Here is a 24,333-nt window from a genome sequence, read left to right as displayed (position 1 = left end):
GTCATGGCAGCATGGCAGCTGACAGGATAATACCAAAAAAGGAAGGAGGATCAGCTGCTTACAGCCTTTGAGTTCAAGAAGAGCCTAATCTAATTAAGTGGAGACCACTATCAAATTACCAGCTCTCTTTTAACGTAGCCATTTTAAGTGGTTTGGTGTATTTATAGTAGGCGAGTTAGGGAGGGCTTTTCTCTCTTGAGGTTGTGCTTCTGTGTAAGGGAGAGATGTACAATGTTAAGAGTCCCGCTTTGAATTAGTTCTCATCCTCAGCCTGGAAAACATTTTGCACAAGATCTAAGACACCAAAATCTGATCCCAGCTAGCCTCTTCTTATGCCTGTGAAGGGAGTGCCTGTCCGGGTTGTTTCTGAATCTTGGCCCAAGCCTGCAGCGCAGGTTTCCTTTTGGGATTAAGCTTTCCTTAAAGCAAATGTATCTTGCACAACTATCTCAGGTCAGTTGACAGCCTTGAAAGGGCAAGAGGAGGGGCTGGCCCCTGTTGTGGTCAGAAATCAGTGGCCCGTTTTCTGCTGAACTTTGATAGGAGTGGGATGGACCTGTCGCTGTTGGTTAGAGGGTGAGTGGAGAGGCTCTCAGCCCCACAGCCTGGTGTGGGCTGCTGGTTGATGGAGTGCCCCCAGTTTGTCTTCCCCTGATTAGTGTCTCTGGCAGCCTGCAGCCTTCTCCGTTACTCTCCCTGTAATTCCATCTCTGGGGGAGTTCCTGTGCAGCAGGATCTGTGTCAGATGATCCCCCAGGCTCGCAGGATGGAGGAGGTGGGAAATGCTTGTTAGGAGCTGTTTCCATGCATAACAACAGTAATAATCCTTAGCCCTTTATCTAAAGCTTTTATGAATGTTAATTCATTAACCTCTCGAAATCACCCTCTGAGAGGTGAGGATTATTATCCACAGGATTGGACAGATGGGGGAAGCTGAGACACAGAGCACCCAGTCTGGGCCCTCTGAGCCTGTGGGACGAGGCAGTTAGATGCCACCAGGTCCTCCCTGGCCCTCCAAAAACTTGTCTCTCCTTGTCCGGTCAGGGGTGGGCTGGCTTCTCCGGGTCACCCTGACTCTGACAAGGACAGACCTTGCTGGCGATGTTTGCTGTTCATCTCTAGCCCCGAAATAGCCTTTCAAGATGAGTTGGGGCACTGAGCCGTGTGCCTCTGTGCCCCCGCAGATTGTCACCATGGGAGGGCTTGACCTGCATCGCACAGAGGCCATGGCACTGCCCTTTCTCCAGATGCCAAGGCCCCCAGGGTGTTTCTGGGTGTGCCAGGTCACTACCTGTATTATTGCTTCTAAGCACAGAGGAAAAAGGAAGGGGGAGAGAGAGAGACACAGAGAAAGGGAACAAGGCAGAAGACCTAGAAATAAGACATCTTTTTCTTTCCTTCACCATCCGCATCTCCCTTCCAACTGGGATTTCTTCTACTCTTAATGATGTGTCTCATTCCTGATGTGAAAGATTGAAAACTAAGAGATTAAAAGATTACACAAAGTGGATGAGATGGACTTTGCTGCCTCCCTCCCTCACGCTGGGACAGACCTCTGGGAAACCTCTCTCTCCTGCTTTTCCCATCATCCTTTCCCTCCTTTCCCCTCCCTTTCCCCTCCCACCCCTTGATCTTTACAGATCAAATGGCCCTTGCCTTCTGAGCGTTTGAGCCATTCCAGCCATTTCAAGGCCACTCTCTGATCTTTGCACAGGGGCAGGTGGAGAGAGAAAGGATATGTGTGAGCTTGGGAAAGCCACTGATATAATGTCCTAGCTGTCCATCTTCAGTAAATCTATCATTTCTCTTCTGAGGAACCCTCCTTCCCCAGGCAGTCTATATTCTTGGAGACAAGGCAGGAAAAGGCTCCAAGGTATCCTGAACCCATTGCGATGAATTTACCACCTATGGTGATATGAAGCCCCTCTTGGTAGGTGAGTGGGTGGGAAGAAAGCTGGAGCAGACCAAACTGGTGGGGTGTTCCCTTGGCTACTCCTCCTCTTGCAGGGCAGGTGCCAGCACAGGTGGGGGACCCCTTGAGTAGATATTCAGCACTGAGAAAGGAATTTTTCAGCAGCAAGTCTGATAGAGTGGATGTTTGCTCCTGTTCACTCCTGAGGTGTTGGGGTTGTGGAGTGGAACACGATACTTGCCTGCTGACTTGGTCCCTCTGTTCTCTGTTCTCCTTGGGACACCAATTGCTCCAGACTGCCTTCTGCTATTGGGGTCTTAGAGGGCTTGAACTGTCCCACTGTGGTTGCAGACTAGGGCTGGAAAAACTAACAGCTTTCTGCCCTTTAATTTCACTGCTCCCTCCTTGGTTGAGTTCACTGTTGCTCTTCTTCTTGACGGCACAAAAATCAACAGAATTGGGACTGAGCCTGGCTCCCCCTGAGCAATGTCTACAACATCCACATCCAGGAGGGGGAAGAAGGTAGATTCCATGCCTGGAGGTGCTTCCTCATCCTGGGAGAACCTCCTAGCTGTGACATGCTCAGAGACCTCTCAGCTTGATGGAGACAGCGGTGTGCAACCCTGTCTCCAGATGGAGACAGCGGTGCGCAACAGCTGTTAGGGGAGAACCTGGAAGAACTTCCACGCTGGAGGCTCTGAGCAGATTAATGCCCAATGCATCCATAGGATGTTATTTCCAAACATGTTGCTCCTTGTAATGAACAATGGGCTCCCCTCCTTTCGGCAAGGAATGAGGCATTGGCATAGGAGTGCAGGAACCTTTCATGCTACGTAGCGCTTACGCAGTACTTGCTGTCTCCCATGAACACTGCAATGTGCAGTTACCCATGTAGAAGAAGCCTCATGTCTTTATTCCTGACAGCTGTCAGTCCCTGGAAAACAATCCCTTCCCTCCCTCCTCCTGGCATCCGAAAGCCAAGCTGGAAGGCTGGGAGCACACGAGCAGGGAAGGAAATCTGCCAACTTCGTCTTTCTGCCTCTTGCTCTCTCTTTAGATCCCTGTGAGGGAAGTTGCAGGAAAATAATGAAATAAAAGCCAAGGCCCAGAGAAAGCTGATTCATCCACAGCCCAGGGCCAGCGGCCGGCTCCAAGCAGAGCTGTAAAATCAATCTGTCACTGCTCACCGCAGTATAGATCAGCGGAGAGATTCTGACTGCAGCGAGGGCAGAGCCCAGCCTTCTCCCGGGGCCCGTTTTCCCCAGCCGTGGGACCCGGTTGTATCCCTGGGGGAGACGGGCAGATGGGCAGGGGAAGAGGCAGAGAGGGAGAAGGGCCGATCTGCCGGTTCCGTGAGCTGGAAACGCTCCCAGCGAGACTCCGTTCCCTGGCAGCACACGGGGAAGGCAGCGCAGGCAGACTCCGTGGCTGCCTTCCCTGCCTGACTCTTCCCTCCTCACCCAGGCAAATGGCATACGGGCCAGATGATGGAGGAGAGGGGGGAATGTCCATCTGTGCTCCCAGTTCCTATTCCCTAGAGGTACCGTCTACGCTGAACATTACCTCCAGTATTCCCCAGTCTGGGCACCGAGGGTTAAAAATCACTTTTCTCATCACCTTTGTGACTCCCAGATTCTGGGCTATTCCGGGACTTAACAGCTCCCTGGCATATGTTGGAATAACACTAGGGAGTTGCTCTAATAAGGTCAGGTCCCTTGTTCACCCCTAACAGCATCTCCAGTCTTAGAGGATGTAGCAGCAGCTGAGCAGAAAGGTGTAAACCAAGGTGCTTCTCGGGGCTGTTCCCACCCCTGTTAAGCGGGCAGAGAGGTCAGGCCTGGCTGGAGGTTGGTGGTCTCAGAGACAGCAGCACAAAAGAATTAGAAGGTGATTTTTCTTCTGTAGTGCTGGACATAAGGAGTGAGGCGCCTCTGCAGCTGACTTAAAGTACCTATGACGTCCTTAGGAGGCTTTTTTCTTGGTGAATTTTTTTTTTTTTTTTTTTTGACTTGAGAAGTAACAAACAACAGAGTCTTTCTAGGGCTTTTGCCAAGGTCAGAGCCTTTGAGAAACAAACATGGGGGTGAGCTTCTGTACCCTCTGGATGATCATCTGCAAAGGGACGAATAAGCATCAGGGGCCTGGCTTCCAATCATATCGAGGACCCAAATGTCCCACACCACTGAGGATGCGGTGCTTGCTTTTGCTTGTCTCTTGGGGCTGTTCTGCTGAATTTAAGTATTGTTCCTGGGTCAGCGGGAGTATGAGCAAGGTCCATGTTAACCCCACAGGCCCTGGCAGCACAAGGATCCTGCCCCAGCACCTCTGAGTCCAGAACAGATATGTGGCAGCAGGAGAGCCTCTGGAGACCCATCCCGAACAGACTGCAAGATGACCCTGTAGGAACTCAAGCAGGAGCAAATCCTGCATTGATTTGGAGTTGGAAAACTTTCCTCCAGCTTCAATGTCCTCCAAGATTAGATAGTGTCTGTTCTTGGAGGAGGTAGAAAAAGATGGAAGCAAGTCTCTGTTCCTTTATCTTCTAGCTTTAACAGAGCTTGGAGGAAAAACCCCATGGTCACAAGTGATAAAGCCAAGGAAATCAAAGTCTTTAGTTGCCAAGAGAAGCTGCCTTCTCCTCTCACCCCAGGTGGAGTTAGAAGCTTTGTCATTTAATCCACTGGGAATAGACATCTATAAATGGTCCAGGGAACATCCAGAGTGTCCTCACAGCTGCTCACCTCTTGTCTCTCTGAGGAGTGTGTGTGTGTCTGTGTGTTTTTTCCCACTTGGGTTTGCAGGTTTGGGGTAAAAGCGGATAGAACAAGCTTCCTATGTGTCAATTTCAACAGGGCTGATGCCCTTGTGTGTTTGTACCCGGTGGACCAGCTTGTTGCTTCATGCCGTCAAGGCGGTGTGTGATGCCTGTGGCTACTTTTGTTACACTTTTGGGATTTGATTGTGAAGAATGTAGATGGGATCTTTGCACTTGTTGCTTGTGTTTTGAGGGAGGCAACTCATTCCCCTGGGGCTACTGATTGTTTGCGCCCTGTACTGTGTTTATGGGCTTGGTGTCCTCTCCCTGAGGCTGTCGTATGCACATGAGAAGGTTAGGGGCAGTCCTGTACTTGCTGGGTTTTAGTTTTCCATGAGGTTATTTCTCTCCCAACAGAGAGAAAAATTTGCAGAGGGTCAAAGGAGCTCGCTCTCCTCCATAGGTCTGCAGGTGTGAGGTAGATGGGGTAATTACATCGTTCTGCACTTGTACAATAATGAGCAGACTGGGGAGGTGGGACACAGGTGAACTTCTTTAGACGCAACTGGACATCACCATATAAAGCTTTTAATAATAGTGCTACTTGCAGTGGGGGGTGTGTGGCAGAGTAATTCCTCTACGGTTCTTGGACTGCATGAAGAAAGTAATTAGTTTCCCATCAGAGGGTACATGTCTGTACCTGTGTGCCTGTGAGTGCTGCAGGTGGCAGGATTAGGTGTCTATTTTCCTAGAAGCTGTTGCAAAAATGTTGGTATTTATGCTGAGGGGGATGTCTTTACCCAGCTGTAGCGTGTGTGTATGTTTGTGCCAGGCAGGGGTGCAGGTGGTGTCTGTTCAGCTGCAAGCAGAGGTTTCAGAGCATCTCCATTTGATCTTGCAACCTCTACGCGTGCCACTGTGAAGGACACAGTCAACCGGCACAAGAACACGTGGGTGTGAATTGGTCATGAGTAAACGTAGGTGCTGGGGCAGGTTTCTAACATCAGAGCGGCCAGGGGCCAGCACAGCCTCTGAGCAGGGAGCAAACAGTCTCACAGCGCTAGGATGGACCTTGAGAGGTTTCTGAGCAAGATTACACGATGTGGTTGCCTGGAATAGCAGGAGAGTGGATTGCACATCCCAGGAAGCCAGCTCCCATCCAATGTCCCATGTTCCTAAGTTTCTTTGCAGCTGTTGCATGTCTGCGCGTGTCTGGGTGAGACAGGCAGTCCCTCCACAGCTGCGGTGAGTGCGAGGGATGCTCTGTGTCCCTTCAGTTGTGGTCCGTGCGTCTGCATGTCTGTGCAGGGATTATTTATGTCTAGCTTGTCGTGTACGCTTGTGCTTTCTGCGAAGGGGCTGGGGAGTCATTTCTTAAGAGTCACCATGGGTTTGGCAAGGTGGTTTCCTAGCAGCTATTGCCCGTGTACATGTTTTGGGGGCTGAGCTGTGCCTGGCTCCCCACCGCCTGGTGCAGGTGGATTTTTGTTTCCCACTGTAGGCAAGATCTCCCTCAGCGATGGCACGTGTGGGTTTGGGCATAGGGAGGTGGAAGGTCTTCCAGTAAGCTGTTGCGTGCACATGAGGGTGTGTGGTGACAGGCGATTCCTGAGGAGCTGTTGCATTTCTGTGTGCGCTCATTTGAAGGGCTGTACGAAAGACAGTCTCCCCAGAGCAGTCGCATGCGTGTGTTTGTGCACACAAAGGAGTTGGGTCCCCCCCAACTCCTGTTGCATTTTTATGTGTTGATTTTCTCCGCAGATACTGCAGGGGCACGTTTCAAGGTGTAGTTCCCCACGGCTGTTGCACATACCTGTGTCAGTCGGTGTACAGCTGTTGCATGCATACATGTGTGTATGTAGCTCCTCAGGAGCTGTTGCTTGTACGTGTGTCGTTCCTAGAAGCTGTTGTGTTTTCATGTGGGTGACTTGATTCTGAAAAGCTGTAGCCTCTGTGTGTGTGTGTGTGTGTGTGTGTGTGTGAGATTCCCCAGCAGCTGGTGCTTGTTTGTGCTCCTGGGAAGCTGTTGCATGTTGTGTGTAGCTCTTCAGCAGCTGTTGTGAGGAAATTGTGCGTGTGTGTGTGCGTGTGCAGTTCCCCAGCAGCTGTTGCTCGTGTGCATGTGTGATTTCGGAGGTGTGCAGCTCCCCAGCAGCTGTTGCATGCGTGCTCATGTCTCCGGTGGAGGCCCACCCCTTTCCGCCTGCACCGGAGCGGTGGCTGTGCAGGCGAGGAGAGCTCGGAGCTGGCTCCATGGGAGAGGGACCTTCGCCTGTCACAGCCTTCCCAGCCGGGAGAAGCGGTGCCGGCTCTGGTCCCGGAGCCCTATCAGCCGAGCCTGTGGCGAATTAATCACTCGCGTTTTAAATGCCAATACAGCCCTTTCTGCCTTCTTCCCCCAGTGATGCGGATGCGGCGAAGGCAGCAAATCCTCTGGCTGTGCGTGCCCTCCCCGGACTGCTGCTCCGTCCCCGCCTGTCGTGCTCGCCTGTGTGCGTGGCTGGGGGGGCTGCCTAGGTGCAGCCAGGAATGAGACAGCTGTGGGGCAGGGGACAACACAGCTCCAAGGGGTGACATAAGGTGGGGGCATAACCCCCAACGCCCCCCCCCCTTCCCCCATCATCCGCAGGGCTGCAAGTTGCTTGAAGAACAGGGGGCTTTTGTGCCTCCACTTCGTCTCTGTCATGCCCCGTATGGAAGCTGGGAGCAATCGCCCCTCCAGAAGCAGGTATGTGTGCATGTGCGTGTGTGTGTGCATGTGTGTGTGTGTGTGTGTGTGACAGTTTTTGTGTGCAGCCCTTGTGCAGCTGCCTCGCGTGTCCTCGGCTCCCTGTTGTCGTCTGTGTCGCCTCTCGGAGAAGCGGCTGAGATTGGAGGGGCAGGACCGAGTAGGGGGAGAAGGGCAGGATGGATGGATTGCCTTTCTCCTCCAGCCCGTGCATGCACCCCCTGGGGGGGTGGATGTCTCTGATCTGAGGATGAAGGCAAGGGGTGAGTGCAAGGGAGACGGAGAAGTGGGTGGGTTGGGGGGGGAGAAAAGCCGGGGGGAGAGATATAATGCCCACATGGGGTGATGGGAGGGAGAGAGGCTTGGAGACGGGTCTCCCTTTGAGAGTGTGTGCGTGTGTGTGTGCTCTTGCTTAGGATCGGGATGCTGAATAGGTCCAGGGCTTGCTGCACGCAGCTGGGTTTGACTGGTCTGCTTCTATCCAGACCTTGCAAGAGGAGGGGGGACATGTATATGCATGTGTATATATGTGTGTGTCTTTCTGTGTGTGTGTACGTATACATGTATAGGTATAGCTATAGGTATATGTATATACCCCCACATACGTGCATGTGCATATACAGATATAGATACACAAGCATATATGCATAGTGCCTGCAGTTTTGGGAGGGAGAAGGAGACAGCCTCATCCCACAGACCCCTGCTCCCTGCCTCTTTGCAAACTTTGTCAGGGAGCCTTTGCAGACAGTGATGTGTGTGTGTGTGTGTGTGTGTCTGGTGTATGAACATTTGCCTGCTTTGGATGCAGGGGAGTGAGTAAATCGCTGCTCTGCTTTTACACTGCTCTGCTGGGAGGCTGACTGGCTGCAGAAAAGTCATTGCGTGGTGTCTGTCGGGTGTGTGAGAGTGTGTGTGTGGTGGTGGGAGCTGGATATTTGTGTAGGGGCCCAGGACAGCTACTGAAATGCATACGTACGTGTATATGCATTGCTTGCAGGGTGTCTACGTACCCATTTATTCCACCAGGGAAAGCATGCCCACATTTTTATGCATAAGGATCCTCCTGCTTTGGGGCATGGGATGGGGGGAGGAGAAGCTGAATGAATGAATGGGAGCAAGAGGAGGGGGAAGGAGGAGGCGTGGGGGTGGGGAAGCAAGACGAACAGACGCATCCTATTCTCATCCCAGGACAGGCAGGAGTGCACAGCTGCTGCTGTTCCCATTCCAGAGCTTGGATCTGGCTGGGGAAAGGCAGCATAAATCTGCTCATGCTGCAGCAGGCAGCATATTCGGGAGCTGCTGTGCATAATGCCCTCTCGTGTGTGTGCTGGTGTGACTCCCCCCCTGCCTCTGCATGCGAGCACACATGTGTGCATGCGTGTATGTGTGCGGAGGCGGGGGGGGGTGGTGGGTGTCTGTGCACAAACAATATGCTTGCAAACATCCTTGCAAGCACCCAGGGAAGGAGGTGTCGGCAGTGGGGAGGAGAGCATTGCTCCTGCGCTGCGGGTGCGTGCGTCTTGCAGCCGTGCACGGCCCGCGGTCCATTTGCACCCACTCTGGGCTCACGCAAGCATCGGCTGCTGGGGGGCCGGTGTGTGCACACAAAGTGGGTGCACATGTGCAGGCCAGACTTGGGAACTGCTCCCCCTCCTTTTTCCCCTAAAGGCTGGAGAGCACAACCCTTCTCCCCACCCTGGAGGTAGGGAGCTATAAACCAAGATATGGAGCAGGGAGAGGATTGCTGAGATTTGACAGGGGGGGGTGACGGGGGGACGGGGGACACACAAAGATTATGTAGGGAGTGGGGAGGGGGGTCCATGTCCCTGGGGCTGGGGGGCGGGCCTAGGGGACTGGGGAGCCTGGCTGCATTGCATGCTGCGAGCCAAGGAATTTGTCAAGCACCGGGATGTGGGACGGAGCGGGAGTGTGTATGATGTGGGGGAGCTGGGGTGGAGGGGGAGAAGCGGGGCTGTGCCAGGGTATGAGGGGATTTCTGGTCCCCCGCACCCCTCCCCCCCCCTCTGCGGTCCCCACACACACCGTCACTCCTGGGTCCCGGGAAGCGCAGCCTGACAGCATCACTAATGTAATATTCAAAGGGAGATTCATTTGCATGGAGCATGCATTATTAATATATTTAAATACAGCCCCCCTCTCACCTCCCCCTGCTCTGTGCAGACCGTACCAGCAGCAGTGAAGGAGCTGCAGGGAATGGAGGGGTGCCGATGCAGTGCTGGGGGTGAGAAACAGCCGCTTTAATCCCACTGATTTCCCCAGTTTGGAAACCTTTATTCCCCGTCCCCCCAGCCCCTTCCCCACTTGCCACCCTCCTCACCCCATTGTTTTTTTATGGGAGGTGGTTGGCTTTCAGGGCATATGACCTACAAGCATGCAGATTTGTCGGTATGAAGCAAGCTGCCCTCATTGCTCTTCCCCCATCAAAAACTATAACACCGAGGGAAGAACGGTGGATGCGTGGCCTTTCCCTCTCTTCACCCAGCTCCAGGCAAAGCGGGTATTTGGGAATATGCTGCCTGATCCCCTGCGCCGGTGCAAAGCTAAGCTGTGGAGCAGAAGCTGCTTGGAGGGTAGAGAGGGCGTTTGGGAAAGGGGGGCATACGGGGTGTAGTTTTTTGCTGGGGGGCAGCTTGTGGTTAAAATCGGAAAGGTAAAAACCACAGGCAGAGGGGGAAGGCAAGAGGGAGGGCAGCATAGCTGTGATGGTGTCTGTGATGTTTGTTCCTACCTGGGTCATGTCAGAAGCCAGCTGCAGCTCCAGGCAGAGTGCAGCTGCCTCATCTGACCCTGTTGAAGAGTGATGGAGAGCACTGGTCACCTGGGAAAAAAGCTAGTGGTCACATCAGGGCCTGTTGAAACCTCCCAGTGCTGTCAGCAGCTGTGTCAGAAAATATCAGCACATTTGCTGAGAGAGACCCGGCTGTTCTTTCCCTCATCCCAAATGCTGTGTTTTTTCCCTCAGTCCCCTGTAAGTGTGAGCCTGGGCTAAGCTGTTTCTTCTATTAGTGTGAGGGAGGGCAGAGGACATGCAGGGAACACCTCTGTCCTCACACTCTTGTGAGCTGATGAGAGTCACCCTGCTCTGGGAAAGGGATGTGATGTCCCCCAAATCCACTTGCAGCCCTCACCATTGCCTGGGCCCCGGAGTAGTACAGGAGCAGCTTAGGTGCAGAGCAAATGTGCTCCAGGAAAATATCCCCTTTTCCAGGAACAGAGGAATTTTCCTTTTCTCTTCCATGGAGGAAAAGAGCTGTCTGGAACAGTGAGGGATCCCAGGCTGCCGGCAGGTATGGGGAAAGCTGGAGCTTGCCTGGTAGCACTGCGGGCTCTGCTGGTGAGGATTGTCCAGGTTGGTCCCAATGCTGAGTTACAGCTCTCTTCCAGGTTCTGCAGGGGCAGGGCTCTGTGTCCCCCGATGCCTTTCTGTGTGGGAAGAGGGGTGAAGGAGGATGTGGAGTTGAGCTACTGAAGGGAGGCAGGATGAATGCACAGGAGCTAGAGTCCATGCCGGGGGGATGTGTAATCCCCTTTTTGGGCTGGAAGGGGAGTGCAAAGCTTAGGGAGCAGACCAAAGGGCTGTGACCCACCTCCAGCCCTTTCTGTCTGTTGGGTCAGGATGGGTTTCCTGCAGCTGTGAACCATATGAAGGCTGTATTTAAAGCCCCAGATGAGCCAAGCTTGGCACTTTGGAGGTGACAATGACTGTTGTGCTTGCTTCAGTGGCAAGATGGTCTGGCAGCAGTTACAGCTTCACTTTAGCAGAGCTGCATTCACATCCTGGCTTTCCTGTGCTCCCCAGCTGGTGTTAGTTTTGTGTCTTGCTTTGCTGTTCCCTGACCTCCTCTTTAAGGGATTATAGCAGCTCTTTGGGTCTCCTGGGGGCTCAGGGGTACCTAACCATTGCCTGAGATGAACCACTTTTCTCACAGACGGGACTGACCAATTAATTTTCTGTCACTGAGGAGAAATGACCTCATTTGCTCAACACTCATAAGCCAAGAGGAAACCCAGTTCCAGCTGACCAGCTGAGGTACAGAAGGAGGGAAGGGCAGTTGTCACTCTTTTCACAGCATTATAAGGGGTGGGAAACAAGCTATTAGGAGACAGGTTGGGGTGAATGACTCAGTGGATTTGGTCCCTAGATGTTGCCTCTTGCAAAGAGCGTTTAAGATTCCCAGGCGTTGCTCTGGGTAGACACTGTGGCTACATGGTACCTTATAACATAGCACCAGGTGCCGTGGAGATAGGCACGGGATCAAAAGCCCGTAGGAGAATCTGTTCTGCTGTTGAAGGTGATGCCCATTCATCCTCCTGGGCTGACCCAACTGATATGCTGGGGCCGTTCCTTCCTGTCTGCAGTCACCCCAGGGAGCGCATCTCGAGCTCTTCAGCCCTTTAGCATAGAATTTTGTTGCAGGTGATGCTTTGGGGAACTGATAGTGCAATGTGAATTTCACAGAGGTGAGATGATGTGTCTGGGGGCCAAGAATGCCTCCATTCTTCCCTACGTGGAGACATGCACACACAAGCTTAACACCCATCTGGTTTTGGTAAGCTGTAGGGGAAGGACTGTGTGCAAGAAACTGTGGGTGCTTTTGACCCCTCTGGGTGTCAGTCTGATAGCAGAGAGATGGAGCAAATACTGTTGAGAGGAAGGACCACCAGTAACGTGACGTGGGGAGAGGGTCACAAAGTAGCAGGAGGGATGCCTTGCTCTGCCACAACTGGCCTGTGGGGAAATCCCTTCCTTCCTCTCTATACTCCTCACCACTCGCCTCACTTCTGAATGGCTTGGGTGATAAGCTAATCATCATGGAAGGCGCTATAGATGTGCAGACTGTGCCTCAGGATGGTGTACAGGCTACCAGTTGCCTTAAGGCAAGGTGTCATATGTTTGTATTCATTCTTTACATGGCTCATGCACTCAATCTGTAGACCAGATGGGTCAGAGCTGCCTGTGTATTTTTAGGTTACTATGAGGACTCCGTGAGCTATTCTTCCTCTGGGAACATTGGTTTATGCATGAGAACATGTATGTTTGTAAACAGGGAGAGAACCGTTTTCTGCTAGGTTTTGTCTGTCCTGTCCTCTTGTGTGCACAGATTACATCTGTGTGGGCACAAAGTCTGTGTGCTCATGTGTGTCATTCCCTCCTCAGCTTTGTCTGTATTATCCACGTATGTGTGTTCCTGTGTGCATTTGTGTATGCGCCTGTGTGTGATGCAGGTAATTGTATGTGGGTTTATTTGTGAACACGTGTTATGTGTACGTATATGCACCTTTTCCATCTCTTGGGCTGGATGTCTCTTCTTGAGGTGTGTACGTAAGTACTTGTAGTTGTGTGCCATGTTCAGCTGGAGGACACCCATCCTACCTGTCCATGTATCTTCTTCTCCCCACCTCTCATGAAGCTGCTTCTTCCTCTCCCTGGGGAGAGGTTCTGTGCTTTAAGAGATAGTCTTGAGTGCCTTGTGTAGGAAGTGAGTTAGCTTTCCTGACATCTGTGCACTAAAGTACATCCAGAAACATCAAACCTCGAAGCACAAGGGAACCCCGATTCATGCTATTTCCAAGGTTTTAGTGAGACCAGTCTGGAAAACCTGGCATTCAAACCTGGGTGTTACACTAGCTGAACGAGGGTGATAAATTGGAGGGAATTCAGAGAAGAGCAACAAAAATTATGAAAGGGCTGGAGGGACTTATTTATGAGGAGAGATTAAAAGAACTAAATATGTAGAGCTTGGCTAAATGATGATATAATAACAGTTTACAAGTATTTGAGGACTGTAAACACCAAGGAAAGGAAGAGATTATTTAAGGTAGCAAGAGATGGGCAAAGTCAGAGGTATGGGATGAGGCTGAGCAAAGAGAATATTTGGCTGGCTCTGAGGATACATGTGAGTTTCCTGGTGTGAGCGCTCAGACCGAGTATAAAATAGTCTGGCAGGTTTATGGAGAGGCAACTGCTTGCAGCAAGGAAACACACGGTGGTGAAAAAGGGTGGAGGGAACAGACTTGGCCAGTTGTGGAGGTGGAGTGATCTTCCAGACCTCCTCTTCATATGCAGCATGGCCAGGAAAATTTTGAGAGATGTTTGATTGTCTTTCACCTTTTATTGATTTCCTGTCTCATGGCTGGGGAGAACCTTCAGACACTGTTGTGGATGGAGCAGAGAGGTGGTATGGGAGGAATGAGTAAACGGAGTCTGGTGGAGGTGGAGGACATTATACCCTCCATCTCTCCACCCTCTCTGGCTGGAGCAGTAGTCTAGGAAGAAGTCCTGTAGGAAGTGCCTGCAGGTGAAAAGGGGCTTTGCCACAACTCTCTAGGAGGTTACAAGCTGAACCTACTGAAGCGAGTTGTTTCCTCTTTCCAGACAAAGATGGCTTGGCATGGTGACAGTGGGGTCAGGAGGATCAGTCTTCCCTCCTCTGAATTGCTAGTCACAGCTGGTCCAGAATTGGGACAACAAGGTCAGAAGGATTAATACCCCTCCTTTTTTTCCCCATTGCAGTCACAGGCCAGGAAAATTGAGTCAGATCATAATAAAAGGATTAGTGTGGAAAGGCTGCTGTGAATAGTGTGATAGACAGGTCAGGGAAATGGAAGGGAATTCAAGGGGGTTGGCCCTGTTACAGATGGTCTGCTGAAAGGGCTTTGTGTTTATCAACAGGGAAAGGGGATTTGGTCTTAAAAATTCTGGAACAAGGCATCGAGGGGGCTAGCACTCAAACACAGATGTTATTCCCAGCAAGGACCTGTACCAGGATGACTGGTTTAAATGACCTCAGACCTTGTTCCAGCTTTAGGGCAGAAGAAAAATAAAATTCTTCTTGGCATGGGCTCTGTTCTTTGCACCCTTGTCCATCCATCTCCAATATGATCAAATGCATCAAAATGATATTGTTACTCATAGCTACTATTTGCCAGTGACTTCTGGGTCAGCCTGGCTATGGAAAGCCATAGGACTATAAGAAGGACCCTACTGAGCCAGGTCTGAAATCCTCCCAGTCAAGTATCTCCAACAGTGGCTGAAAGAGGGAAGAGCACAACAACAGGACCACTGTGTTGGAGCACTTCCTCTGAGCACTCTTCTAGCCTCCAGTGATGTGTGGCTGAGGGACCTTGTGCTAGAAGATCTGTTATACATTGCATAGGTCTCTATGGATTTGTTTCTACCCTGAATTTCTCCAGCGGATTTTTGAAGTCAGGGAAAATTTTGACATTCACAAAACCTCACAGTGGCTAGTTCTGCAGCCTAAACATGCAGTGTGCAATGCAAGACCTCCTGTCGTTTGTCTTGAACCTGTTACTTTCTGGTTTAATTTCCTGACCCTTGATTCATGGATGGGAAGAGACAGTTAACACCTGTCCCCTCTACCTTTCCTGTGTCATCCATGGTTTTATAGACCTGTCTCATTTTATGGTCTGTATTGTTTCTTTTCCAGTAGCCCTTCACCTTTCATCTTTCCACATCTATCACCTGCCTCTTTCTTGGCTAAGGCAGTACAGCTTTATAGTGACAGAAGGACATGGGGCATTGCTAGGTGGGAAGTGACATCGCAGAGACGAGCTGTGATAGGTTCCACACAGGTGAAGACTTTTATGTCAGCTGCAGTGGCATGGTGTAAGAGGAGGTGAAGAAGCTGGGCAAAAACTCTGAGACGAATTGAGAGTGCCTTTGGCCATCGAGACAGGACTGGGCAGGATCCTAGGAAGCTTGAAAAATAGGAAAGGGAATTTTGAAGTAGACCTCAGGATGTGGGGGTAGCTTCTCTGAGTGTGGGTGGTGGTTGTCAGCACAGGCAGGAGTTGGGACTAGTCAATACAGAGCGAGGGAATTGAAAGGCCAGAGTTGATGGAGATCTGATTTGGGCTCGCACTGAAGGATGGTCAGATAAGCAGATCGATGGTGGGACAGTCTGTAGACACGAGGGTCTTGGGAAAATATGGCTTGGATATTCTGCTGGTGTGATGGGCAGTGGAGGAGAGTGTGAGAAGAAGCTAAGAGGATGTGGACTTCCTATAAGGAGGTTCTCAGGCTTAAGCACAGCACAGGAACATCTTGGCCCACTTGAAAGTCAGATCCCAGGTCAAGACTAGGCTCTTCTATAGCAGATCGAGAGATTTAGCAACAAAACCCTCACTGAAAATAAGATTTTCTCATATTTCCTGGCTAGCTGAGACCCTCAGCCAGGTGATGGGGAAAAGATGAATAAAAATGAAACATCAGCCATCTTGTGAGTGGTCTTCAAACAGAATAGATTCAGAGGGAGGAAACAGGCTCATGCCAGGAAGAAAAAGGCCCTGGTGGGGTGCAACAGCCTTGTGATATTGAGGGTACAGGGAAAGAAGAAGGTGCCCTCAGTAGCCGTTTGGACCTTTCTTACAGAGGAAAACTGTTTTGTGTAACCTTTGAATTAAGGGCTGTAGGGGACAGAGGTGAGTGGTGGAAAGTCTGCTTAGATGCTATCAAATGTGACCTGGGCCGGGACAGGCAGCAGAGAGAGTGAGGGACAGGACTGTCAGCAAGGGGAGGAGATGAGAGGAGAGGTTTGGTATGAAGGAAGGAGCGAGGGATGAAGGCAGAAAGGCCTGAACAGCATCAGAAGGAGAGACAGTGGTGGTGAGATCTCTGTACCAGCCATTTATGCCTCGAGATTTCAGTCTTTGCTCCCCACTGGGTGCCTCTCATGGGACAAGGAGCTCTTCTCCAGCCCCATCAGCCTGTTCCTAGCCTGGTCACCCCACAGCACAGTGCAGCTGCCTCACTCTTCCTTACAGACCAAGGAAAGAAGTGGGACATGTTGTATCACACCAGGTGTGTATAGAGCTTTTCTGCCAGTAGTCAAGTGTGGAGATGGTGAGGGAGAAGGTATTTTTTCTGCCTCCCCTCTCACTTTCTGTGCTTTTCTTCCGTCTCCTCCCCCATGCTGGTTGTAACCTTTCTTCCCTTCCCTGTCTGCTCACCTGACACCGGCTGCATCCTGTGTCTCTGTTTGTTTTCCTTTAATCCATGCGATGGATCAGTGACAGACCCCTACTGTAATTTTTTAAATCAAAGCCCTTTATCTTGAATTGAGCAAGGTCAGGGGAAGCTTCTTAAGGCATCGGTTGTATTTTCTAACTCTGCCTCAGAGCAACTTAAAGGATGGCTCAACAGGATTAGTAGAAAGCGCAAGATTGGACAAATGGATTTGGCAGGGGCTGGCTGGTGGGCCTGGGGGAGCGGGAGCTTGCTGTGCCGGAAAGTGGGAGAGCTGGGCTCTGCTCAGGGCCTCCGTCATTTCCTCTGGGCACGTGAAGGCAGCTGGGCTGATGCTGAGCACCGTCCTCACTCTGCCCTGGGAGAGAGCATCCTCAGCTCACAGCACCGCTCTCTGCTAAGCAAGGCTCCTTAGTGCCGTCCGGGTGCTTTAGGGCCACGGCACAGGGGATATCGCTCTGCGCTCCAGGGATCGTCGCCCCCAGCGCAAGCATCTCTGCGAAGCCTCGAGGGACGCGTTGAGCACAGCAGAGCCATGTGCAGCTGGAATAGCGTGGGTCAGGCCCCAGGAACAAGGCAGAATGCCACTCCCTGCAGGTGCAGGTCCCCATGGCAAGCTTCCCGCTCCCTCCCCAGCCTGCTGGGTGCTGCTGGAGGTGTGAATTATCAGTCCAGAGGCGCTGTCGTTAGACCCTGCTTCTTTGGCTTGGCTTCTTCTGCTTCCCTCCCTCCCCTGTTTTGTCTCATGCTTTTCCGAGCATGTGTTTTAAAAGAAAGTGTCAGGCTTGCGGGGTGGCAGAAGGGCAGCAGGCCACATGCGAGCTCTCCTTGCACATGTAGCCCTTGCTCCCCCCTCAGCGCCTCGCTGCTGCTGGCAGCACCAGTTCTCCCCTCCTCTCACCCAGGGCATCTCCTTCCCAGGGAGAGGGTCTGCACCAGGCTGCTCCTTCACTTACGACAACCAAGATGATTTGACCGGCTGCCTGCGCACTCAGCCACCAGCCTGTCCCAAGAGGCGCCTGTCCCTTCCCCACCGCACTGTGAACCTGCACCAAGCAGAAGCCCTGGTCCATTTATTCTCTCATCCCTCCAGTGACTGCTTCCCTCCCTCGCCCGAATCCCTCTGTCCTGTACTGGGTACTCAGTGTACTGGGGCTCAGTGGTCAGAAAGGAGTCTCCTGAGGAGCATCTCCCCTGGCTGCAGCCAGCTACTACAGCCAGTTCCCCACCAGGCAGACACCCCCTCCTTCCACATTGTGTTCAAGGGCATACGCCCACCGTGTTATCCCATGTGCACACATACGGCAGCGTGAGTCAAATGTTCAAGGGGAACGGAGATTCACACAACCTTAGCCTTTGTTTCCCAAGCCTCCCAGAAAGATGGGATGGCTGGATTAACCAGGGACAGGACTGCTCCTCCACAGTGCAAGGATTTCCCTCACAGGGCTTGCTACACTGTCATACTCTCATTAGCAGGAGCTTCTTTTCCCAAGCAGGTGACGGCTCTCTGTGATCCTGTTTCCTCTCCACCATCCTCCTGCACCAGCCTGGCTGCACGTCTCAGGGCTCGTTTTCGGTCTGGGGCACCCCAGCCCCTCTGCGTGTGCTGCCTTTGGGGAAGCTCCCGCCGCTCCCGCACAGAAGAGGATTTACATGCATGGTGGGGGAGAGACGGCCTGGCCTGTTTATTCTTAATGCTCCGTATTATCTCCATTAATAATGCCACCTCTGCCTCACATGCTAATTAAGGCTCAAGATTGTTAATGTAATAGGGAATTTGGGCAGAGACCACACAAGACTGGCTGGATTAAGTTAACCTTATGGACTGTTAATGGATCTCCTGGAGGGGCATTTCTGCCTAATGAGAATCCAGCTTGAATGATAATCAGGGGCTCACTCTCTGCATGCCCGGAGGAGCTGGGAAAACTGACAAGGCTGCAGGGCAGAACGCGGGAAAGGCATCAGCAGGAGCTGCTCGTAGGGAAAGGGGGAGAAGGGTGCAGGGCTGGGGGGAGAAATCCCAAGGCGAGGGAAGAGTTGGAGTGAGTGGAATGGTGATGGTGGTGGTGCTACACAGGGGAAGCCCCAAACAGGGGCTGAGGCTGGCCCTGTGCTTTTTGTAGTGGGCGTTTAAATATTAACACAAAGTGCTATTTTTTGCTGTCGTGATTGCCAGCACTGAAAAGGTCACCCAAGCTACGTTAGCCATGAGCAGGGCTCCTCTCTGGGGAAAAAAAACCTGGGAAGAACCTGGCATGGCTCCCGGAGACCTGCACCGTAGGTCGTGGCTGCTGCTGCCCAGTGGATCAGAGAGCTGGACTTTCCCAGCCTGTTTTGTTGTACAGTGTGGGGAGAACGTCGGGGAAGGGACCTGGCTCTGAGCACCCTTACGTGTAAAGAGTACGCTGCCTTGCTGGTGCGCAACAAGGTGAAAGGCTGGGTCGCTATTCAGAAGAAACATGGAGATAAATTAAAGGGGATAAAATTGAGCGTAGAGGCTAGGCGTTCAGTGCATAGGGTTGGGTGAAGTCTGGGGATAGCGCAGGTTCAGGATTGCAGTTAAGGCAAAACAGACGGACCTTAAGTTTTAGGCTGCATTTTTAAGGCAAACCTGTGAGATCCTGGGCCTAGATCGAAACTGGGTCTTGCTGGGAGCCCGTGAAGCCTTCCAGGGAAGGCGTGCATATTTTCACATCTGGCTCCTGTGTGCTAGTTTTGTCCTCCAGAGGGAATAGATGCAGACTAGGATATAGGGCAAAGGCAAAGCCTGAAATGGAGGCCAGTTGTTTGCATTTCAATTTGGGGAGTCGAGTAATTTAGATCAGCCCTTGAACAAACATGTAGAGCTGAGGGTAGGATGCTTGGGAGGAAGGCAGTGATCTGCGGCACTGGTTAAGGGAATAAAGAAAGGGTTTTGGGCTTTTCTTCTTGGTCAAGTCCCACTGCCCCAGGAGGTGCTTCAGGTGGGCAGGCTTCGTGCTTTGGATCCTAGCCTGGAGGTTACTCAGTCCACGTGGGATCTGGCCAAAGATTTAGCTGCCTGATGTGGGAACGATGACAGAGCAGCTAAGATGTGTGGCTCTGGCTCCAGAGGTGCGAGTTTGAGCTGTGCTGCCTGCAATTTGTGCGAATGGTTTCTTATACCAAACCCAGCTGTGGGTGATTCTGGCTGGGGAAATGAAAGTCAACCAGGTGTCACCGTAGCTTCCGGAGCCTCTCTATATTCCTAGCTATAGGGACTGCTGCTTCCTAACTCTGTTACTTTGAATTGCCTTCTCTGAGCCGTGTCACCTTTACATTGCCCATGGCTTGGATGTGAGCCATGAGTCCAGTTTGTGGTGCTCAGGGTTTGGGGGTGAAAGTTTGTGGCTTTCTGATGCAGTTCCTGGAGGTTGGAAATGGGTGACAAGGACATGGAAAGGGAATAGGTCCAGTTCAGGTTGCCCAGCGAGGTTTTTCTTCATTTTCTGGCTCTTGGCATGGGAAGATAACAGGGAACTCCAAGGAAAGAAGTTCCCTGCTGTGAGTCGGTGTGTGGGGGTTGGTTCCTGGGGCAGAGTGTGCTGCTGCCAGTGAGCAAAGGGAACTGAGGGAAGGCAAAAAAGGAAAAACAGGGACCAGGAGGAGAGGCAGGGCAGGAGCCAGATGGACAGTGGCTGTTCCACCCAGAGAGGGATCCCGTCCCCGTAAACCTGTACGTACCCAGGAGTGCATGCAGCACGTGTACAGTTACCATAGTTTGTGCTGTTCTTACAGCGTTGCTTTCGCGAGGACGCTCACTCTGCAGGTGCGCAGTAACACATCGGTGTTGCACAGAGGCAAAAATGCTGCCACACACACACAAATGTGCAAACCCACAGAAAACACATTGCTCCCTGTGACACCTCACAAACGCACCGATGTTTTGCAGCATAGAACAGATTCGCACACGTATGCACTGTGGACCTTGTAGTACAGCACTCGGATGCACACACATATGCATACATGTTCCATGCATCAACACCCGGAGTCCACTGCCCACAGCAGGCACATGCACAGCACCAATACACAGATGCTCACCAGAAGGCACACATTCCTGCACACCTATGTGCACACAGGACACCACATTGTCCATATTGCCCCCTTTCAGCATTATCCCACGTAGATGGATTCACTCATGGCAACGCTGACAGGCACATGTGGTTTTGTGTCTTCCAGGTTCCCTTGCTTGCCAGCACAAAACAGGCATGTGAAGGTGAGGTGAAACGCACCCCTTTGAGATGAGCAAGATGAAAACCACACTGATGTACACGTGCAAACACGCATACACATCCCCCTTGGCTCCTGCCTGCCTTACTTTTCACTCTCCATTTTCCTTTGTTTAGCCAGTCATGGTGCTTCTTCCATGCCCCTGAAGCGCAGGAGCAGATGGTTTGGAGGTCAGTTTAGTATGATGGTTCCCTTTCCCCGCTAGCTGCTTAGCTCAGTGCTAAGTATCTCTGAGATGAAGATCCTCCTTGCCTACCCACACATGACAGCTCTGTGTTACCTCTCAGCACCTATTAGAAATCCTGAGTCCAAAAGCCTCTTTAGATTGCCCTCATGACCGCACTTTAACCCACGTAACACTTCAGGCCATGGTGGCTTTTCCAGGTTTGGTAGCATCTGTTAGCTCTGACCAAATGAGGCAACTCCATCTCCACTCTGCTCTGTACACTTGCCTTGCTGAGGCCCAAATGACTCTCTCACTTGTCCCCTTTCAGCCTGCATTATTCATCTCCTCTAATGCACAATGGATGTTTGTGGGAACAGGCATGCAGGTACAATCGAGCACAGTGCCGAGGAACCGACATTCCAAGCAAGCTGAAATTGCCTGGGTGCAAGGGCTGAGTTTAGCTGAGAGAGAGGAAATTTTTACTCCTTCAAAGCACTTCTGAAAAGTGAGTGGTGGCAGTGGCGGAGGTAGAGGGGAAGAGGGGGTGGTTTGGAGGGGTTGAGGTGGTGGCGGGGGCTTCCCCACATGTTTCTTCTGGCTCCTCTCACGCTGCCACACGAACGTGCGTGCGGTGGCGTGCGTGGGAAGGTGGGAGCGCTCTGGGGGAAGGTGTGAAGTAGGTGGCTTGGGGGAGCGGAGAGTTTGCCTGTCTGAGTAACGGTGGGGAAGGTGTACTTGTGTGCGCTGGGAAGGGGCTGGGGGGGTGTTTGGTGAAAAGCTGTGGAAGAAGGGTGTTGGGGAGGGTAGGGAGTTCCTGGAAAAGGCTATGGCAATGTACGCTTCACTGCCTTACACTGAGGTGTGCCCATACATGCTTGGAACCAGTGCCCCTCCAACAGCACAGGACAAGAGCTTGTGGGACTCCTTCCTTTTTTCCTGAGTTCTCTAGGAGTCAGGGATAATCTGCTTGCTCAGGAGTTGTTCAGAGAAGGGCTAGGAAGGCTTGTGAGTCCGGCCGGGGCTAGACCCGACTGCAACCCCTGCGTTGCCTGTGTCCAAGCCACCCCTATGCCAGCCCCTTCGAGTGTATCAGCTCTTCATTTTGTACCTCTGCTGGTACCCACTGCTCCAGTGATCCCAGTGCAGACACGGACCCCCGCACCACATGCCTGCAGTTACACCTGCGCTCAGCTGCTTTTCCCCTGCCAAAACGCCATGCTTTCCCGTACCTCTCCCATTTCCCCGGGGCACACAGCTACATGTGCTTGCCCTGATGCCGAACCCTGATTGCTCTCCGCCATCTCTCCTAGTATCATGCTGTGACACTCCCAAGCTTGTAAAACAAGACCGGCAGAGCGCTCACCGTGCCATCTCTGGTGCTGGGCCAATCTTCCCTCCTTCCTTCACCCCTTCTTACCCACCTCCTGCATCTCCTTGTCTCTTTTGGGGCCTGGGGAAGCTGGTGGCTTCCTGGCCAAATCTCTGCTTCCCATAAGGGTTTATGTACTTCTTTACCATGCTTAGGTTTTGCAGTCACATCCTCTTATGCCACTATCAGCCAATTTTAGACCATTTGGGGCTGGTAGGACCTTGCACTCTTCTTTGCATGCAAATTATGCACATCCAACATCAGAAGAAAGGAGGAAAGCAGAACGGATGAGTGTGGATGCTTTTCCAGGCTTTCTGCTCCAGAGACTTTGCCCCCAGGAGCTGCAACATGTGTCAGTAGACAGATGCATGGGCTTTGCTGGGAGACAGTAAAATGGGCAGAACTAGAGAAAGTGCAAAAAAGAGGGATGATTTCAGAGATGGAGGCAGTTTAAGCAGAGTTTGTGTGGCAGGGGTATGTGTGTGTGTACATGCACTCGTGCAGGTGTATGGAATAATACAGCTGCCTCCAAAGTGAGTTCCAGCTTCATAACTTCTCAATGATGGAACACCTGGAACACCTCTCTTATGAGGAAAGGCTGAGGGATTTGGGTCTCTTCAGTCTGGAAAAAAGACGTCTGAGGGGTGACCTTATCAACGCTTATAAATACTTAAAGGGTGGGTGTCAGGACGATGGGGCGAGGCTCTTTTCAGTGGTGCCCGGGGACAGGACAAGAGGCAATGGGCACAAACTTGAGCACAGGAAATTCCACCTAAACATGAGGAGGAACTTCTTTACCCTGAGGGTGGCAGAGCACTGGAACAGGCTGCCCAGAGAGGTGGTGGAGTCTCCAACTCTGGAGACATTCAAAACCCACCTGGACGTGTTCCTGTGTAACCTGCTCTAGGTGACCCTGCTCTGGCAGGGGGGTTGGACTAGATGATCTCCAGAGGTCCCTTCCAACCCTATGATTCTATGATTCTATGATGTCATTTTTTTTTGGGGGGGGGGGGGGGTGAGTGATGCTATCTGTCTGCATTTCATGTGTAGTTTGTGTTTGTCTGCCTGTGTTGGATGTTGATGAGTATTTGTGTTTCCCATGTGACAGAATATGGCTGGTGTTTGATGATGCTGGGGCTAGCGTTTAGGATCCAGAAGGATGCTATGCCACTGTGTGGGCTGAGTTAGGTAGGTAACACTATCTGATGCGATCAGTTTGTATGCTGCAGGCAATTTGTAAGCATAGTATATTTGTGTGCGATATGCAGCCAGTGGTGCTTGCTTGAGTTATGTTCCTAAGTGCGTGAGGTTGTTTTATGTGCTTTTGTTTTCTTAGAGATGTGTGTGATAGGCTGGTGTGCTGTTTGCAGTGATACAGATGTGGGGGTGTGTGTGTACCTGGCACTTTTTTCTGGTCTTTGGTATGGAGGTGGGCTTATTAAATGATGTGCATTTGTGCAGTGACAGTTACATATAAGTGTGAGGAGTTTGTGTGCGGCAGCTATGTTTGGATATTTAGCACTGCATGTGTGCAGTGGTCAGTATATAAATGTTTTTACGGTGCACTCCTATGAGTGGTGGTACAGGCTGGGTGGAGTTGATGTGGTTGTGTGATGGTTGTCTGAAACATCACGTATGCATGTTAATACAGCTGTGCAACCCTGTCGGTGTGGGATGTATGTGAAGAAGAGAAGCCCCTCACCCTTTGGAGGAACTCTGAATTTTTAGGGGATGTATGCAAGGCGGTGCGTGGGAGTATGAAAAGGACGGTGAGAGTGTGCGTGCGTGTGTGTGTGTGTGTGTACATCACGTGTGTAGCAGTCTGAGTGTGAGCAGCGTGCCTGAGGGGGGCATGTCTGGGTGGTGTGAACAGGGCTGGGAGGTGGTGTGTCTGTCTGTGTGTGTGCGGCCGTGTGTGTGGGCACACTTCACCTTCTCCCTGCGCAGCTCCGTCAGCACCTCGCCCTGCGCTGGGCCAGGTGCTGTCTCCTTTCTGTGTGTAGTGGGACAGCTAGGCTCTTAGGATACAGGCCACCCTCTTTCCATCCTTTAAATGTCTTTCCATTTGTCTGTCTGTCTGCTCCGCTGTCTGTGTCCAGTTGTCTGTTCCCATAATCACCGATACGCCCTGACTAGCTCACACCCCAC

The 24,333-nt window shown here is 51.8% G+C and overlaps 1 long non-coding RNA gene across 2 annotated transcripts in view; it reads left to right on the top strand.

Annotated features, from left to right (window-relative positions):
- Window positions 1-6,892: 6,892 nt before the first annotated feature.
- LOC134509616 (uncharacterized) overlaps window positions 6,893-24,333 on the top strand; it is a 49,799-nt gene continuing 32,358 nt past the window's right edge. Inside the window, exon 1 of one of the 2 annotated variants that reach the window (XR_010069366.1) lies at window positions 6,893-7,395. This is a non-coding gene — a long non-coding RNA (uncharacterized LOC134509616). Of the gene's footprint in view, window positions 7,396-7,494; window positions 7,659-24,333 lie in introns of those variants that run through there. The other variant, XR_010069367.1, reaches the window with a different exon arrangement.

Source organism: Chroicocephalus ridibundus, chromosome 1 (genome assembly GCF_963924245.1).
Source record: "Chroicocephalus ridibundus chromosome 1, bChrRid1.1, whole genome shotgun sequence".
NCBI lineage: Eukaryota > Metazoa > Chordata > Aves > Charadriiformes > Laridae > Chroicocephalus > Chroicocephalus ridibundus.
This window is presented reverse-complemented; position numbering and strand designations above follow the sequence as displayed.